General features: G+C 41.1%; 1 long non-coding RNA gene across 1 annotated transcript; it reads right to left on the bottom strand.

Moving 5' to 3' along the window:
- Positions 1-17,949: 17,949 nt before the first annotated feature.
- On the bottom strand, positions 17,950-19,149 carry LOC121572178. Its single transcript, XR_006001831.2, has 3 exons — positions 19,062-19,149; positions 18,719-18,886; positions 17,950-18,585 (listed from the first exon to the last, which is right to left on the bottom strand). It is a non-coding gene; the product is annotated as an uncharacterized LOC121572178 (long non-coding RNA).
- Positions 19,150-21,101: the final 1,952 nt, after the last annotated feature.

The following is a 21,101-nucleotide window of genomic DNA, read 5'->3' on the forward strand; positions in this document are numbered from 1 at the left end:
GATAAAATATACCTATCATAACAGTCATGGTAGAATGCATACTGTAGAGTTCAATGTTCTCTTTTTCATCTCATTATTATCATGTTGCTTCTGTGCTTCTTTAGTAACACATTCACGTCCTTGTACTATATTTAGTAGAATATCAAAATGCACCACAGAAAAAAATAGTTTGATGTAAATGCATGACATTTGGTGTCAACACAGTTAGCACAAGTGTGTAGACAGGCCACATTTACATTTTAAGAGTGTCATTATCTATCACGTTCCAGTGTCAAACAAAGTTGGGATTTTGAGAAAATGTGAAAACATAATTAAAATGACTTCAGCTTATGTATTTTGAAATACAGTCAGGGAAAAAAGTATTTGATCCCCTGCTGATTTTGTACGTTTGCCCACTGACAAAGACATGATCAGTCTATAATTTTAATGGTAGGTTTATTTGAACAGTGAGAGACAGAATAACAACAAAAAAATCCTGAAAAATGCATGTCAAAAATGTTATAAATTTATTTAATGAGGGAAATAAGTATTTGACCCCTCTGCAAAACATGACTTTGTGATTGCCAACAAGGGTTTTGCCACCAAGTACTGAGGTCAGACGTTTCTTGTAGTTGGCCACCAGGTTTGCACACATCTCAGGAGGGATTTTGTCCCACTCCTCTTTGCAGATCTTCTCCAAGTCATTAAGGTTTCGAGGCTGACGTTTGGCAACTCGAACCTTCAGCGCCCTCCCACAGATTTTCTATGGGATTAAGGTCTGGAGACTGGCTAGGCCACTCCAGGACCTTAATGTGCTTCTTCTTGAGCCACTCCTTTGTTGCCTTGGCCGTGTGCTTTGGGTCATTGTCATGCTGGAATACCCATCTACGACCCATTTTCAATGCCCTGGCTGAGGGAAGGAGGTTCTCACCCAAGATTTGACGGTACATGGCCCCGTCCATCGTCCCTTTGATGTGGTGAAGTTGTCCTGTCCCCTTAGCAGAAAAACACCCCCAAAGCATAATGTTTCCACCTCCATGTTTGACGGTGGGGATGGTGTTCTTGGGGTCATAGGCAGCATTCCTCCTCCTCCAAACACGGCGAGTTGAGTTGATGCCAAAGAGCTCGATTTTGGTCTCATCTGACCACAACACTTTCACCCAGTTCTCCTCTGAATCATTCAGATGTTCATTGGCAAACTTCAGACGGGCCTGTATATGTGCTTTCTTGAGCAGGGGGACCTTGCGGGCGCTGCAGGATTTCAGTCCTTCACGGCGTAGTGTGTTACCAATTGTTTTCTTGGTGACTATGGTCCCAGCTGCCTTGAGATCATTGACAAGATCCTCTTGTGTAGTTCTGGGCTGATTCCTCACCGTTCTCATGATCATTGCAACTCCATGAGGTGAGATCTTACATGGAGCCCCAGGCCGAGGGAGATTGACAGTTATTTTGTGTTTCTTCCATTTGCGAATAATCGCACCAACTGTTGTCACCTTCTCACCAAGCTGCTTGGCGAGGGTCTTGTAGCCTATTCCAGCCTTGTGTAGGTCTACAATCTTGTCCCTGACATCCTTGGAGAGCTCTTTGGTCTTGGCCATGGTGGAGAGTTTGGAATGTGATTGATTGATTGCTTCTGTGGACAGGTGTATTTTATACAGGTAACAAACTGAGATTAGGAGCACTCCCTTTAAGAGTGTGCTCCTAATCTCAGCTTGTTGCCTGCATAAAAGACACCTGGGAGCCAGAAATCTTTCTGATTGAGAGGGGGTCAAATACTTATTTCCCTAATTAAAATGCAAATCAATTTATAACATTTTTGACATGCGTTTTTCTGGATTTTGTTGTTGTTATTCTGTCTCTCACTGTTCAAATAAACCTACCATTAAAATTATAGACTGATCATGTCTTTGTCAGTGGGCAAACGTACAAAATCAGCAGGGGATCAAATACTTTTTTCCCTCACTGAATTAAATTGTTTAAAAGCATATAGTATTGTTATTTTACCTGTTCTAAGCCCAAATATGCCAAATATATGATTCAGCTCATTGTTTGTGAACTACAGACGTTTCTGTATCATACTAAATTTAGTCTTTGGACACATGGGGTAACAATAAAAATAAAAATAAAAATCATAAATCAAGTCATGTGAATACATGTTCAAATGATCAGATCTTTAGAAAAATTGTATGTAGAGTGTCTGGACCAATATACTGTATATATAAATATATATTTAAATGTAAATATATAAAAAAATATATTAAAAAAATCCAAATGCTCTCTCTCACACACACCCCTGGAGTATATGCAGTATAATCTAATTTAATAGAGCCTGGAGAGAGTCATTTTACAGTGTTCTCTCTTTCTCAGATCTTACTTTTTTTTTTGTCGTAATAATTGTCTGGACCAATTTCCAAGACAGACTGACCAGGTAAATCCAGGTGAAAGCTATGATCCCTTATTGATGTTAAATCCACTTCAATCAATGTAGCTGAAGGGGAGGAGACAGGTTGAAGAAGGATTTTCAAGCCTTGAGACATTTGAGACGTGGATTGTGTATGCGTGCCATTCAGAGGGTGAATGGGCAATGCAAAATATTTAAGTGCCTTTGAACGGGTTATGGTAGTAGGTGCCAGGCACACCGGTTTGTGTCAAGAACTGCAACGCTGCTGGGTTTTTCATGCTCAACAGTTTCCTGTGTGTATCAAGAATGGTCCACCACCCAATGGACATCCAGCCAACTTGACAGAACTGTGGGAAGCATTGGAGTCAACATGGGCCAGCATCTCTGTGGAACGCTTCAACACATTGTAGAGTCCATGTCTTAACAAATTGAGGCTGTTCTGAGGGCAAAAGAGAGGGGGTGCAACTCAATATTAAAGATGGTGTTCTTAATGTTTTGTACACTCACTGTATATAAAAACAATATCTAAAGTATTCCACACACACTAGAGTATATTATTCAGTATAAGCCAGGGATGGGCAACTGCGGCCCGCGGCCCCCTTTTGAAGGCCCTTGGATCAATAAAAAATGTTTTTAAATAAAAACTCTGTCGGGGTCTCAACTTACTGTTGCAAGTTAGAACAGCAGAATACACAAGGTGCAATTTCAAAATGTGGTTGTGCATCAGCAGTTTTTCTCTTGTTATGTCAGTCACTGATAGTCACTCAATTAGCCTATGTCAGCTAACATTATGGATGTGGATACACAGACCCGCGAGCAACTGCGCACCCTCATGATGGGATACACAGTCCTGTGTAGCTCAGTTGGTAGAGCATGGCGTTTGCAACACCAGGGTCGTGGGTTTGATTCCCACAAAGAAAAAAAAAACTGGAAGTCGCTTTGGATAAGAGCATAAGAGACTTAATAATGATGAGTTTAGATTTTTTGTGGACCCAACTCCCATTAAAGTTGTCCATCCCTGGTATAAGCAAACTCAATGCAAGTCATTGGAGAGTGAGGCATGCTATAGCATTCTCCCTCTTTCTCGCCCTCTCTCACAAGCACACGTGTATGCAGTGTCTTCAGAAAGTATTCATACCCCTTGACTTATTCCATAGTTGTGTAACAGACATAATTTATTTTCTCACCTATCTACACACACCCCATAATGACAAAGTGAAATCAGTTTCACCTAATTTCTACCAGCATGACACCTGTGCAACTAGAGGGGAATAAAACTCTAGATGACCTTTACTCCACACACAGAGACGCATACAAAGCTCTCACCCGCCCTCCATTTGGAAAATCGGACCATAACTCTATCCTCCTGATTCCTTCTTACAAGCAAAAACTCAAACAGGAAGTACCAGTGTCATCATCACGGCTCAGGCTGAGACCCAGATGCAGACACAGGAGGCGGATAGTATGAGTCTCAGAGTTTATTACAGTACAAGGGGCAGTCAAAAGGTAAGACAAGGCAGGCAAAGAGTCGTAATCCAAATCAGAGTAAGGCAGGTACAGGACGGCAGGCAGGATCAGGGTCAGGACAGGCAGAAAGGTCAGAACTAGGAAGACTGGGAAAAACAAAAACTAGAGCACAGGAAACACGGGAACACGCTGGTAGGACTTGGCGGAACAAGACGAACTGGCAACAGACAAACAGAAAACGCAGGTATAAATACACAGGAGATAATGGGGACAAATGGGAGACACCTGGAAACAGGAGACAAAGGGCTGTGAGACAGGGGTTTAATTCTAGATACAGTACATGGAAAGTGGGATGTACACGGAGAGTGCGGGGCAAAAGAAGGTGAACAGCATAGGGACTAAAGACCTTAGAGATGGGGAAAGGGACAATAAAATGGGGGGAAAGTTTGTGGGACTCCACCCGGAGGGGCAGAACCAGAGTGGAAAGCCATACCCTCTGCCCAAGACTGTAGTGGTCCGGTGGTGGTCCGCCTGTTGTCAATACCTGGAGGTGGTCTTGAGAAGAGCGGCCCTGGCGCTCTTCCAGGTATGGCGACAGCGACGGACGAACATCTGGGCAGAAGGTATGCTGACCTCTTCCTCTTGCTCCGGGAAGAGTGGGGGCTGATATCCCAGGCAACACTCAAAAGGCAAGAGACCCGTAGCAGAACAGGGAAGAGTTTTGCGGGCATATTCCACCCACACGAGTTACTGGCTCCAGGTGGTGGGATTGGTGGAGACGAGGCAACGAAGAGTTGGCTCCAGGTTCTGATTGGCTCGCTCCGACTGGCCGTTAGACTGGGGATGAAAACCAGAGGACAGGCTGGCCGACGACCCAATGAGGGTGCAGAACGTCTTCCAGAACCGGGATGAGAACTGAGGACCGCGATCGGAGACCATGTCGGAAGTCCATGGATCCGAAAGACGTGCTGCTCCATGAGCTGGGCCTTCTCCTTAGCTAAGGACAACTTGGGAAGGGGAATAAAATGGGTGGCTTTGGAAAACCTATCCACCACCGTAAGGATGGTGGTGTTGTCATTTGACGGAGGGAGACCCATGAAGAAGTCCAAGGATATATGGGACCAGGGGCGGTGAGGAACAGTGGTTGAAGGAGGCCAGCCGGAGCTTGCAGCGGAGTCTTGTTCTGCACACACACTGTGCAGGCGATAACGAACGTGGAGACGTCAGGAACCATGGGGGCCACCAAAAACATTGTCGGACGAAAGCCAAGGTCCGATGACAGGTGAGTCTCGAGGAATGTGCCCATTCCAGAACCAGAGCATGGGCAGAGTCCGGGACAAACATCTAGTTAGCCAGGCTGCGCCTTGCGGACCAGACTCTCGATTCTCCAGATGATAACAGCCGCTAGACAGGAAGAAGGGAGGATGGTCTCGGGGTCCGATGGTGTAGTAGCAGGGCTTTACAGACGTGAGAGTGTGTCAGGCTTCACATTCTTGGACCCAGGGCAGTGGGAGATAGTGAAATGGAAACGAGTGAATAACAGGGCCCATCTTGCCTGCCTGGGGTGGATGCGCTTGGTGGTACGGAGATATTCCGGGTTCTTATGGTCCGTCCTCACCAAGAATGGATGTTTCGCCCCTTCTAACCAGTGCCTCCATTCCTCCAATGCCATCTTAACAGCGAGTAATTCTCGTTTCCCACGTCATAGTTCCTTTCAGCGGTGTTAAGACGATGGGAAAGATAGGCGCAGGGATGCAGCTTCTGGTCCTGGGCAGAACACTGGGACAGGACAGCCCCCACTCTGACGTCCGAGGCGTCGACCTCCACCACGAACTGATGGGACTGGTCCGGATGGATTAAGATGGGGGCTGTAGTGAATCGCTGCTTGAGGTCTGAGAACGCCCGGTCAGCTGCTGGAGACTATATGAACGGAACCTTGGAGAGGTGAGTGCAGAGAGAGGGTGCTGTATCCCGGACGAAATGGCGGTAGAAATTAGATTTCCGGGATTCCTGGGAGGCGAGGTGGAAATCGAGGAAGAGCGAGAGCGACAGGGAACAGACACACTCTCCCTCCTATGTTTCCGTAACTGCCCATCGATCCGGATGGTCAAGGCTCCCGGGCTACAAGCTCGTCTTAGTCTTGACATAGTTGGAGCAGCTTACGAGCAGCCTCTCTCCCGGACAACGGAGAATCAAACACTTTACGTACCTCTGCCACAAACTCCTCCAGACTGAGGCAAACGGTGGCCTGTTGCTCCCACACCGCCATAGCCCAGGCGAGTGCCCTCCCGGACATCAGCGTTATCAAATACGCTATCTTCGAGCGGTCCGAGGGGAACAAAGTGTGCAGCTTTGTTTCCCAGTGTGCCTGATTTACTCACTGGAGTGTTTGATGCATTGCTGAGTCCCGCTGTGTTTTCGGTATCAACCTTTTATTCTGTGATTTACCCTCCTGCGCCTGACTCCTTCAAATCACTCATCACCACAAAGTTGTATGCCAAACTTTTTAATCCAATAAATCTCTTATTGTCTGAGTACAATATTTTAGAAGTATCTGATAAATCTTTGTACCAGTAAAAATGATCTTTCCCAGTGACATAATGTATTACTGTATGAGCCCACAACAGTCGCTATCCTGTGTAGATATCAACTGATAATTGACAAACATTCCATTATATACAAAATGACTGGGACATACCAAGAAACTAGGCCAGCACATCTGAGCAAACATTGCATGAAACTTGAATTTTCATAACTTTCACCACTGCTTTCATTATAAATTATGTGGTAGGCTATAGCAACAGTAAATACATTCTATTTTCAAAACAGGGACTTCTATGGTGCGATATGAATGCTTGCCAAGTTCACAAAATGACTAATTATGAAAACAATGATAAAACAGCTAGACTGAAGGACTATCTCTTCATCAGTTACACAGGTAAACTGTTGCAACACAATCTCACACTCAATTCGTGCAAATATATACAAAAAGTATTTCAACAGATTTTGTGTGTTTTTGTGCATTTTTGTGTGGCTTAATTCATGTGAAAATTCAACAAATGTTGTGCGACTTCAATACATTTTGGGGGGCAAACATCGGAACAATCTTTTGAAAGTTATTGGAGCAATGCATTTTCTACATTGCCTTTTTTTGTATCCCACATTTATTTATATATTTTAAAAAACCGTGTTAACAACCCAATATTGTTAATCAACCACGTTGTCATCAAAATATTTATAATATAATAGTAGCTTTACAATATTTTTTGTTAATGCCAATGCTATTTTCTGTGCATGTTTTTGCTTAATACTTTGGGATACTGGTGCTATGTCAGATTTTGTGAGGGTTGCCAGATTGGAGTAAAAATCTGTATTTGTCTGTATTTTTTAGTGGTATTGATTAAGGTATTTGATTGGGGAATAGGGATACATTTTCATGATGGGAAATTATTCATCAATAAATGTGGGGAAACAGAAGACCTGTAAAAACAAATCTGTTTGGTTTAAATTCCCCTGGTTCAACTGCATGGTATTTTCAACTATAACGAGTCTGGACTAAGATCAATTAAACTATATCAATGCAGTTAAACAGGTTAATGTAAAATAAGGAATTATGTTGGCTTGCACTTATGGCACGTCCAACGCCATTTCATGATGATTATTACGGTCGTGTCAATCATGTTATATACTTAGGCTATTGTAACAAGGCATATGCCAGCATTGTAGGCCTACTGCCTCTGCCCAGAGGCCTAATATGCTTTTATGGCAACGGCTGTTAGAGCTCACTATGCCACGTACAGTATGAGCCCTGGTTAGAGTCCCTGTTGCAGATTTCACTTTCTTCAGCTAAATTAGTGGCAGCGTTGGGATCACGTCCAGCTCACGTCTAGTTATGTGATCTAGTGTTGGGAAGCATTCTGTTTTTCAACATTGTGTTGGGTGTAATTACATTGATATATCTAGTGAACAATGGATAAGCAACAATGGGAGTGAGGGATAGAAGTAGTCACTACAGGTGTGATCAAGACTTACATCAAAGTTGCCTGAAGCTGAATGGAAAGTGCTATGCCCTGACCAGTTATTCAGAAGAAAATCCTCTGTGACTGTTTAATTGACATAAGTTAACCTACCAGTGTGGACACAAAACAAACACATTCTACACATTTACAAACTACCTATTTAAAATGTTATTACAACCATGGTGTTCTTTTGTTACTGAAGCTTATATCAAATAACCTGACAATGATCCACATCATATGGGTAGACAAATAATGTATGTGTGTTATGCAGCAAAACAAAACTATCATTTCTTCAGGAGGCACACCAGTAATATGAATCACTGTTGATCCATCTTGTTTTGATCTAATGAGATGGACGTAGCCTTTCCCAGACATGAAGGACAAAGCTAGTCCCCTCTTGGTTCTCATTGGTGAAGACTGAACCAAAGTTAGGGGTTATATGTCAGACTCTCCTGTACCACTTTGCCCAACATGTTATACCCCAGAGGTTGTAAATAAATGCTTTTTAAGGTGATATAACTTGTATTGTTATTATAGGGCTGTGAAACCCATTAGCCGAATGGCTTCAGATTGAGCATTTCTCACCATTTATTTACGGAGAGCAATTTCTGTTTTAATACAGGTAGTGTCCATTTATTTGCAGTAGTGTGTTGATTCATTATTGCTTTCTTCTGTGAAAATACAGAATATGTATACAAATGCCAAATATTTTATCACAAATAATTCATCCAAAAGTAAAGCTATAACATGAGTACAAATAAAGTGAGTGTGTGTATATGGTGTGTATTATAATTTCCCATCATACAAATGTATCCCCATTCCCCAATCAAATACCTTCATTGATACCACAAAGAAATCAACAGAAAAATATGTTTTTCTTTCTCCAATCATACAATTCAACAAAGCCCTGTATAAAATGCATGAAAGAAATTGTGTAATGTACACGAAAAAGTAGAGCCTTGTATTAATTGTGTAATGTAGGCTCCACGAAATATGAAATGCATTATGAAGAAAATCGTGTAGGCCTACTGTTGGCTTCATGAAAAAAGGGCTTTTCTGACTACAAGTGCACCAGTATCCCAAAGTATTCAGTGAAAACAAGCATAGAAAACAGTGTTGGCATTTATTTTTTAAAAACAACGTAAGGCTACTATTATATTATAATTATTTCGGTGACAACCTGGTTGATTAACAATATTGGGTTGTTAACACGTTTTTTATATATATATATAAATAAATGTGGGACACAATAAAAAAAAAAGCAGGGTAGAACACCATTGCCCATCATGCATTGCTCTAACAACTTTCAAAAGATTGTTCCTAAGTTTGCCCCCCAAAAATATATTTTCCTATGAATTAAGTTGCACAACATTTTTTATTTTCCTACAAATTAAATCAGACAAAAATGTGTATCTATTCACACAAATTAATCACACAAAAACGCCCAAAAACGCAAGAAATCTGCTGAAATACTTTTGGTACATATTTGCACGAATTGAGTTTGAGACTGTGTTGGCTATTCATGTGATGATGGATAATACAGTTGTCGCTTGATCATAATGAGGCATTTATACGTTACAGCCTATCCTTCAAGTATCAATGGAGAGACCAATATAATTATTTGAAATGGCCAATGAACAGCAGTAAATATTGCAGATTAGGCTACACCTTTAGATTACATAGTTTTATTGACTAACAGGAAGGAGTAGCTGAAATCGAAAGTGATGTTTTAGGACTCTGGGAGATGACAGTTGCACTATAATAGCTTTCGTTGTTTTCTTAGAAGCTGACAACAAATAACTATAGACGTAAGCGCACCAATAATATTTATTCTACGCGGTTGTTACTATTCAATGATACTGGTAAGCTTGAAGTACATTTTACCAAACTATTTCGCTACCTTGTAATTTACAAATTGTCAAAGAAACACTCAGAACGCAGAACAGATCAATCTCAAATCAAATGTTATTTCTTTCCAATGACAGCTGTTTGACTTGAGTCCGTTTATTTATTGATGAAATAGTCCTAGTATAATCATTTCTCATATCGATGTTGTAAACCTTCAAGATGTGAATTTGAAGAACGAATGTAATCAAACAATTTAACAAAGTCCCATGTTTATTAACCTTCAACAGATCATTAAGTGGATGATGGTATGGACTATTTAGACATGATGTCCCTTTCGAACAACCAATGCTATTATCCAAATGAGAACCTGAACAAAGGTAGGCCTATAATACAGCTGAACTCGACATAGAACTACTTTACTTTATTAGTTCCACATGGCAGTCATACAACTGAAATATATGTACATTTACATACACATAAAAACATTGGGGTTTGAGAGACATAAAGGCCACCTCTATCCTATATAGGCCTACACACACAAAACATTGCATAACGACATATACAGTATTAAGCCTAGACTACACACCACAACACAATATAGCTATGAGCTGCCTCACTGTCAGTCATCATGCCACTAATTATTAAAATTCTGTCCTTTATTTTAGACAATAAAACCATACTCTATTATGGTTTGCACAATCAAGGGGCAACCTGTTATTTGAACAGTGTGCTGCAGGTCCTTTTTATGACTAAGGGCTTCAGAGAGGCTGTGGAAAGGTTTGGATACTCCTACTCTTCTGTCATATTTTCTGTTGTAAAAAAAAATCACAAATAAAGAAAGCTAGAATATTTCTTTAAAATTGTCAAAAGCTTTTCAAAATGGATAACAAGCTATACACTGTGGGAGAAAGGCTACTTGGTTACTGTATCTCTCCCTAGTGGCTGTAAGAGTGTATTTATTGGCTATTGCCAGTAATAATATGAATCTTAACTGCCAGTAAGTTATTAAGAGATGTTGCCAATAAATATAACTAATTATAGTTCTTAAATGTCTCCTTACAGCCAAGAGCAGGATAATGTTGAACAGAAGACTTTAGATCTTCAGCTGAAATGTTTGTTTGAGACTTTAAAGAAAAAACAAGCTCACACTAAAGATGTCACATCGAAACTGGGCATTGAAAAGGGTAAGTCAAGCAAAAGTATCAGAGCTGAGAAGTAATCTGCATTTTATGTATCAGCATAGGTGTACAGGTACTTTAATAGCACAGTATTTGATGATACAATTGAAAATAGTATTATTTGACGTATTTGTATTTGTATTTATTATGGATCCCCATTAGCTGCTGCCAAGGCAAAATTAAGACAGTTATACAATTTTAAAACATTATAATACATTCACAGATTTCACAACACACTGTGTGCCCTCAGGCCCCTACTCCACTACCACATATCTACAACACAAAATCCATGTGTACGTGTGTGTATAGAGCGTATGTTATCGTGTGTGCATGTGTCTGTGCCTATGTCTGTGTTGCTTCACAGTCCCCGCTCTTCCATAAGGTGTTTTTTTATCTGTTTTTTAAATCCAATTTTACTACTTGCATCAGTTACTTGATGTGGAATAGAGTTCCATGTAGTCATGGCTCTATGTAGTACTGTGCGCCTCCCATAGTCTGTTCTGGACTTGGGGACTGTGAAGAGACCTCTGGTGGCATGTCTTGTGGGGTATGCATGGGTGTCCGAGCTGTGCGCCAGTAGTTCAAACAGACAGCTCGGTGCATTCAACATGTCAATACCTCTCATAAATACAAGTAGTGATGAAGTCAATCTCTCCTCCACTTTGAGCCAGGAGAGATTGACATGCATATTATTAATATTTGCTCTCTGTGTACATCCAAGGGCCAGCCGTGCTGCCCTGTTCTGAGCCAATTGCAATTTTCCTAAGTCCTTTTTTTGTGGCACCTGACCACACGACTGAACAGAATGACGTATTGCCTGAATGAGTGTAGGTCTACCATTCATTAAATCATTGGGTGTACCATTGATTGTTTTTATTGCCTCCAATGCAGTGTTCGAGCAAGGTGATGCTGCTGAATATTTTGAGAAGATTTTAAGCAAGGTCAATCCATATGTGTCTAAGGTACTGCATTGCTCAACATTGAGTTTCACATTCAATGTATAGAAGTTATGAAATGACAAGACTGACAAAAGTTTGTTTTTAGATATTTCAAGGACATTTGAGGCACACTGCCACCTGTTCTGTATCTGACCATCATGTGAACAGTGATGAAGTTGGTCCGTTTTGGACTCTGCCACTCTCAATGGAAGATAACAACTACTACAGTGTGGTAGGGAAACGCCTACTTCACCTATTATTGCAACTCTAACATGTTCTACATACAGGGCTATCAAATACTTCAAATGCCATGTAGTATGCAATGTGTCTTATGGAATTTAATTGTAGTTTATATTTGTATATTTTGTATTGTTATTTAAAAATAAAAATAAAATATCTTACAAAATGTTTTTAATTAACAGCATAGTCGTTCAGTGGGAATGTATTTACTGTACGTTGGAATTTGAGGAAAAAAGCAAATGAATTACATTTAGTCTTATATTGTATGATAATAATGCCAACATTTTATATTATGTGACAAATTGGTTGAGGCAAATAACACTGTACCGTTGGGCTGCTGACATTAGAGGTGCATGATACAATTTTGTTTGTTTTTTCAGAGGGATGGTTTTGAGGATTTTTTCAAGTCTTCAACTGTCAGTGGTGACAATCAGATGTACTGTGACTACTGCGATGGGAAAACAGATGCAATCCTTGTGAGTAATGGTATTCAATCAATACTCAATCAATATCCTAAATCGATAATTGTATCAAAAGCTTCTTAAAAAGGTAACACTGTGAAAAATACTATGTTACTGGGTCTTCTTCTAGAGGTGTGATAATAGTGTGTTTTGTGTCTCCAGGCATGTAAGATGGTACATCCCCCAGAGATTCTAACTCTGCTCCTCAAGAGGTTTGAGTTTGACTACCACAGGATGTCATATGTCAAAATTGAGAGCTATGTGGAGGTGCCTCGCACATTACAGATAAAGGTAACTATAAACATTTCTTCATTGAACATGTTATTCTGTTATAAAAAAATGTTTTCATTAGGTTGTATAACTTAGGCAGTTACGTTAATTGCCTTTTAAAAAGAGAGAGAACAGTAGCATTGTAATATGAGTTTTCAGTGTGTTCCTTTATAGCCCTCCTCCTCTCTGTAACTTTCCCTACTTTTGACCCTTTCTGAAAAATATCAGCGGTTTTCCTGTTCATGGCGGCCCTTTTGATTTATCCAATGTCTCTGAACAGAACTGTGACTATGAACTCTATGCGGTTGTGGACCATGTGGGAAGTCTAAGAGGTGGACATTACACTGCTAAAATCAAGCCCTATGATGATCACAACTGGTATGTGTTCGATGACAGCTACGTCAGACAGGTAAGGGATACTTTTTTAAATCTAGTTTATACCACCCTGCTAGTTCCTTGAAATGCAGTCCATCCCTAGTTATAGTTGAATGCATTGTTGCTCATCTCTTACAGCTCAATTCAAACCCATTTGAACAAGATGAGAGTTTTAGGTAAATATAGATGTGGGTGTGCTTTATTTGCAAACTTGTGTCCGTTTAATGAAGTGTAATTGTCAAATTAGGAAGGCCTTGAAGTAACTAATTATTGTTCCATTACTGTAGGTCCCAGAGTGCGTACCTGCTTATGTACAGGAAATGTAAGTGAACAAATATGAACTACTTTTTTTTATCTATGTGGTTCTACTTCTCCATAAGGTCAAACATTCCTCTATTTGATAAATCACAGTGAACCTGTGTTACTTACTTCTGTCACTCTGTCATTTTCCCTCCGTTTCTAAGTGGATGCTCCAGATCGTCAGATGAACCATGGAACCGACCACAAAAGTTCAGTCAGTAACTCACAACTCTCTACTCCTTCCTGTTCCTTTGACATGGGAGCCAGCGGAACAAGAGAAGAAGAAGAGAGAAAAGTTCAATCAAATCAATCTATCAATCCAGTTGACTTGGTAGGGGGAACAGAAGTTGTCCCAGAGGAAAGACAGAATGATGATGGAAAGGTTGTTGATATGATAAGACAGATTAACATAAAAGATAGGAGTGGAGAGGATTGCGTTGCTGCTACTGATGATAAAGATAATGATTTTAATGGAGAGAAAAAACAGAAAGGGGAGGATGATGTTGTTGGACAAAAAGAACGGGAAGGTGAAGTGGTCAATGTTGAGATGCAAATGAATGATGAACGGAGCAGGGAAGAGGGTCATGGTATGACAAAGTATCATGGTGTAAAACTGGAAGAAAAGGAGGAAGGTGGACAGAATCAAAGAGATAAGGCAAAGAAAAGGGAGGATATTGTTGTGGATGTTGTGGATGAAGCTGGACAGAATCTAAGAGATAATGTCTTGGAAAATGGAACAGAGGGTGATGATGTGATGAGAGGAAAGGATGTGGTTGTGATGGACAGAGATGGACATAATCATGAGATAAAGAGGAATAGAGATGGTGCAGCAAAGACAAAGCCAGATAGAATAATAGATGACACTGGGGATGATAGAATGGCAAAAAGAAAGGGTGATGAGCTAAAGACAATAGAGGTTGAAGTGGCAAAGTTAGGAGAGGATTGGGATGTGAGAACGATGAGTCAAACTAAACACAGTAAATCTCCCAGTTCCGTTAATACGTTTCAGAACAGACTGACAGACACCCCAGAGAAGACACCAACATGTTGTGGCTTGAAGAGAAAAAGAGACAGAGGGGAAAAGAGAAGTGAGCATGACAATAAGAAGAAAAGGGAATTGGAGAAGAGCAGAGAAGATGAAAAGAAAGGTATGTTAGGAGGACAGAGTAGAAAAGAGACAAAGAAGAGTATGTTAGGAGGACAGAGTAGAAAAGAGACAAAGAAGGAAGAGGCAAATAGAAAGAAAGAAATAGAAAAGAGAAGAGAGGAGGAAAAGAAAATGGAAAAAGAAGAGAAAAAGAGAAGAGAGGAGGAAATTAAAAAGAAAAAAAGAAAGTGAAAAGGGAAGAGAGGAGGAAAAGAAAAGCTAATTGAGAGAGAGAACAAAGGAGATTTTTTAATCTCGGCCGGTTGTGATACAGACCAAGATCGAACCCGGGTCTGTAGTGACGCCTCTAGCACTGTGATACAGTGCCTTAGACCCCTGCGCAACTCGGTCCCCAAAAAGAAGAACCCAGTAAAGGGAAAAGGTTACCTTGAAGTTAATATGAATAAATAGAATTGAATGAAAATCATGAGAATGGTTCTATCTAAAACTAAGTAATGAAGATGTAAATAATGAACTTTGATGATATGCTGAATTGAACCAAATAAGGATTAGTGTGACAGCTGTGATAAATTGCTCTTTTAATTTCACAAAGCTGGCATGGCTTGGCATTGTCCTTGTGGTATGTATATAGATTTGAACAGAGTTATAGTGTGCATCGGTTTTAATAATGAAATAATGGTAATGGAATTAACTTCAGATCTGAAAAATGTAAGGAATTGAATCATGAGGTATAACTGAAAACATTTTTGTAATTCATACATTTAATATAATTAAATCTGGTTTCAAATCACCCTTTTTGTCTCCCCCTGCTTCACACTATCAATCAATCAATCAAATTTTATTTATAAAGCCCTTTTTACATCAGCAGATGTCACAAAGTGCTATACAGAAACCCAGCCTTAAACCCCAAACAGCAAGCAATGCAGATGTAGAAGCACGGTGGCTAGGAAAAACTCCCTAGAAAGGCAGAAAGCTAGAGAGGAACCAGGCTCTGAGGGGTGGCCAGTCAATCAATCAATTTTATTTTATATATTTTATATAGCCCTTCGTACATCAGCTAATATCTCGAAGTGCTGTACAGAAACCCAGCCTAAAACCCCAAACAGCTAGTAATGCAGGTGTAGAAGCACGGTGGCTAGGAAAAACTCCCTAGAAAGGCCAAAACCTAGGAAGAAACCTAGAGAGGAACCAGGCTATGAGGGGTGGCCAGTCCTCTTCTGGCTGTGCCGGGTGGAGATTATAACAGAACCATGCCAAGATGTTCAAAAATGTTCATCAGTGACAAGCATGGTCAAATAATAATCAGGAATAAATCTCAGTTGGCTTTTCAGCCGATCATTAAGAGTTGAAAACAGCAGGTCTGGGACAGGTAGAGGGTTCCATAACCGCAGGCAGAACAGTTGAAACTGGAATAGCAGCAAGGCCAGGCGGACTGGGGACAGCAAGGAGTCACCACGGCCGGTAGTCCCGACGTATGGTCCTAGGGCTCAGGTCTCTCAGTTGGCTTTTCTAGCCGATCATTAAGAGTTGAAAACAGCAGGTCTGGGACAGGTAGGGGTTTCGTAACCGCAGGCAGAACAGTTGAAACTGGAATAGCAGCAAGGCCAGGCGGACTGGGGACAGCAAGGTGTCAGCATGCCCGGTAGTCCTGACGTATGGTCCTAGGGCTCAGGTTCTCAGAGAGAAAGAGAGAACGAGAGAATTAGAGAGAGCATACTTAAATTCACACAGGACACTGGATAAGACAGGAGAAATACTCCAGGTATAACCAACTAACCCCAGCCCCCGACACATAAACTACTGCAGCATAAATACTGGAGGCTGAGACAGGAGCGGTCCGGAGACACTGTGGCCCCATCCGAAGAAACCACCGGACAGGGCCAAACAGGAAGGATATAACCCCACCCACTCTGCCAAAGCACAGCCCCCGCACCACTAGAGGGATATCCTCAACCACCAACTTACAATCCTGAGACAAGGCCGAGTATAGCCCACAGAGGTCTCCACCACAGCACAAACCAAGGGGGGGCGCCAACCCAGACAGGAAGATCACGTCAGTAACTCAACCCACTCAAGTGACGCACCCCTCCTAGGGACGGCATGAAAGAGCACCAGCAAGCCAGTGACTCAGCCCCTGTAACAGGGTTAGAGGCAGAGAACCCCAGTGGAGAGAGGGGAACCGGCCTACATGCTCAAGTTCAACCCACATCCTAGAACCTTTCACTTTCCATCTTTCCATAACATATGCTTGATGTCACACAGCCACTTTACTTCAGTTCACCAATTCAGTTCATGCCATTGATTCTTGAACATCTTTGAACTCTGATACAGATTCATAATAGTCACTGTTTCCTGTAAATAATATGATTAGAACTCTAAAACAAGACATTTGATTGAAGTGGTGATAACTGGATTATTTTATGCCCCTTGATCACATTCTCAGGCTTACTAGATGTTTATAATCACAGAGTGCACAGACCAAGGTACACTGACTTGGGATCTCATTCCTTTCACAATCACCATGGTAATAGGTCACAAAATAGGAACATAAAAAACTGGTAGGACAGGTAATTTCTGATCATGTGATTGACTGCCATATACAGGTGTAACTGGAATGTCCCTGGTTGGCGCATGCTCCCTTCCCTATGAGTTGACCTATTTTAGCTTTCCATCCTACCTCTTTTGTCCTCTCATCATGTGTTACAAATACACACATACACACACACATACACACACACTGATTAAAATACATCGAAGAGAATTGTTGCACTTTACCTGGTTGGTCTCCGAGTTGCCACACCAATAACAAACAATAGCCTACTATTTTCTTTAATAAGATATCTTACAGTAACAAGGAATCTCACAAACACTCTACAATGCACCCTTACTCTGATCATATTGAGCCAAAATGGAGAATGATGGGATTCTATAGAAATCATTGGTCTCCTGAATTTGTGAACAACCAAACATCTCTGTATATCAATATCATTGTATGTAATCAATATCAACATTTGATCAAATATATGTTTACACAGGATCTTTTGTTGTTTTCTTGTATCAATATAAAGTTAGTTGATCTGTAACTATATGTTTATTGTGCAATATTAACAAATACTCCGACAAACACATGAATTGTATTTTAAATGTTTTCACATTAACATAGAGTATAAGATGACAAGAGCAGCATAATTTTAGAATGCCGATCAAAGTAAAGTAACAATATGATAATAAAGATACTACAAAAATAATATTGTGCCTGTGTAGCTCAGTTGGTAGAGCATGGCGCTTGCAACGCCAGGGTTGTGGGTTCGATTCCCACGGGGGGCCAGTATGAAAAAATGTATGCACTCACCAACTGCTCTGGATAAGAGTGTCTGCTAAATGACTTAAATGTATACAAATTACCTTATTCATAATTCTTAACATGCACTCAAAAATATATCGAATTGATACTTTGACATACAGTATCGTGTGAAAAGTGTATTGGATCAGATTGCACATAAAGGGGAAAGTGAAACATACTGTATATGCCTAAAGTCTTTAATTACCACTCCAGGTGGGTATAGAGGTCTGCCTGGGGGCAACACCAGCAGAGCAGGCTCTGTATGGTGAACTGGTCTTCATGCACTCAGATTTGAGCTTAAGGCAAATAAAACAGAACTCTTTCTTGCAACGCAGACAGAATAAATTCTTACAACCGGTCTTGTCATGCTCCAATAGTATGCTACAGGTGGGACAGGCACGTATAGACGGGCAGTCGGTGACCCCCTGTACCCGGGACAAGGAGACGGTTGGACATTTCCACAGCAGCTGTAGCTTCTGGTTTGAACAGCCAGTGTTGCCACAGCAGTCAGAGCCCAGCCCTGGACTTTTCCACTGCCTCTGACATTGCCAGCAGAACTGGTAGGTCTGGCCATTGTCTTCAGAGCATACCGTGCAATGGACTCTTAAGCTGGATGTGTCCTGTCTCAGTAACAGTGACTTGCAGCCTGGGCACTTTTCTAAAGATGGAGCAGGTGGGGGAAAAAAGGAAATACATTTTTGCAACCTTGTAAGCAGTGCGTTAAAAAATAATGCAATATTGTCAATGCACGTCAGTGACAGCTGCATGCATTCCAATTAAAGAGTACTCACAGATTTAGTTTCACAGTATTTGGGGGAAGCCAAGGTTGCAATGGTCTCCTCAAAATACTGTATTTCCTCGGCAGTCAGAGCAGCCAGCCTACGCACTTCCTGATAAGACCACACCACACCACACTTCTGATTGCCCTTGAGTGCAGGACAAATGAACTTTTACTGCCCCTGGAAATACACAATAATGCTTGTGAAGATTTCAGTGGTGAGAAATGCAAAGTACTACAAATTATTAACTGAATCATTTATAGTAGGCATAAATTGCAAGGAAATTAATTCAATTGATCAATTAAATGAAATTGCCTACAACAAAAAGGTATCCTGAAAACTGAATGAAAATTACCTGGCCAAGTAGGCTTTTACACCATCTGGTCAGTGACTCTGGGGTGACTGCATGACCACAGGACATCTCTGCCTTCAAGATGTCAAGGTCATCATCCAGAGCTAAGACACAACAACAACTAAAACAGTGATAAATAAGTATCCTTGGGACAAGTGGTGTATGGTCAATGTACAAATGCCATGGGGACAAAACAGAATAACCCTACATAAATGGCATCCAGATTCACTGAATGTAGCCAAATTATTTACAACACAGAGACCAACCATATACAGTACATGATTCGAAATATTCAATTTTTGATAGAAAATGTCATTTAATGTCATGTCATGGGGTGGTCCTCTGTAGCTCAATTGGTAGAGCATGGTCTAAGGCACTGCATCGCAGTGCTAGCTGTGCCACTAGAGATCCTGGTTCGTATCCAGGCTCTGCTGTAGCAGGCCGCAACCGGGAGACCAATGGGGTGGCGCACAATTGGCCCAGGGTAGGGGAGGGAATGGCCGGCAGGGAGGTAGCTCAGTTGGTAGAGCATGGCGTTTGCAACGCCAGGGTTGTGGGTTCGATTCCCATGGGGGGCCAGTATGAAAAAAATAAGAATAATGCATGCACTAACTGTAAGTCACTCTGGATAAGAGCGTCTGCTAAATGACGTAAATGTAAAATGTAAATGGCGCTTGTATTATTATTATATTTGAAAATAACATGACAAGTCGATATGTTCCTAATGCTTTTACATAAGGTACTTTCAATACTGTTTAATATCAGAAGTTTCATGTAAAAATATTAATGTCTGGCCACAACAGTTGACTATATAGTTAATAAATGTTTTAAACCATTGCCTCGTAACCTGTTTTACTTTAAATCATAAGAGAGGCATAAATCAATTTACTAATATCATCCTGTCTGTTGACAAACTTGAGGGTCCTGTCTCCGGGGTCATAGCTCTTCTCGTCCTCCATTTTGTTGCTCTCTGTCTTCTCTCTGTCTTTCAGTTACTGCCTCATACACAGGGTGGACTGTGAGATATGACTAAGGGAGGCAGGCAGGTATGCTCTCCCTGGAATTTTCCTTGGCCTTGCTTTTCAACATCAGTAAATGTTTCTCTCTTTCTACCTACAGTGTGGGAAAAAAGTATTTGATCCCTTGCTGATTTTGTACGTTTGCCCACTGACAAAAAAATTATCAGTCTATAATTTTAATGGTAGGTTTATTTGAACAGTGAGAGACAGAATAACAACAAAAAAATCCAGAAAAACGCATGTCAAAAATGTTATAAATTGATTTGCATTTTAATTAAGGAGATAACTATTTGACCCCCTCTCAATCAGAAAGATTTCTGGCTCCCAGATGTCTTTTATACAGGTAACGAGCTGAGATTAGGAGCACACTCTTAAAGGGAGTGCTCCTAATCTCAGTTTGTTACCTGTATAAAAGACACCTGTCCACAGAAGCAATCAATCAATCAGATTCCAAACTCTCCACCATGGCCAAGACCAAAGAGCTCTCCAAGGATGTCAGGGACAAGATTGTAGACCTACACAAGGCTGGAATGGGCTACAAGACCATCGCCAAGCAGCTTGGTGAGAAGCTGACAACAGTTGGTGCGATTATTCGCAAATGGAAGAAACACAAAAGAACTGTCAATCTCCCTCGGCCTGGGGCTCCATGCAAGATCTCACCTCGTGGAGTTGCAATGATCATGAGAACGGTGAGGAATCAGCCCAGAACTACACGGGAGGATCTTGTCAATGATCTCAAGGCAGCTGGGACCATAGTCACCAAGAAAACAATTGGTAACACACTACGCCGTGAAGGACTGAAATCCTGCAGCGCCCGCAAGGTCCCCCTGCTCAAGAAAGCACATATACAGGCCCGTCTGAAGTTTGCCAATGAACATCTGAATGATTCAGAGGAGAACTGGTTGAAAGTGTTGTGGTCAGATGAGACCAAAATGGAGCTATTTGGCATCAACTCAACTCGCCGTGTTTGGAGGAGGAGGAATGCTGCCTATGACCCCAAGAACACCATCCCCACCGTCAAACA

This window comes from Coregonus clupeaformis, chromosome 16 (assembly GCF_020615455.1).
Source record: "Coregonus clupeaformis isolate EN_2021a chromosome 16, ASM2061545v1, whole genome shotgun sequence".
NCBI classification, from domain to species: domain Eukaryota; kingdom Metazoa; phylum Chordata; class Actinopteri; order Salmoniformes; family Salmonidae; genus Coregonus; species Coregonus clupeaformis.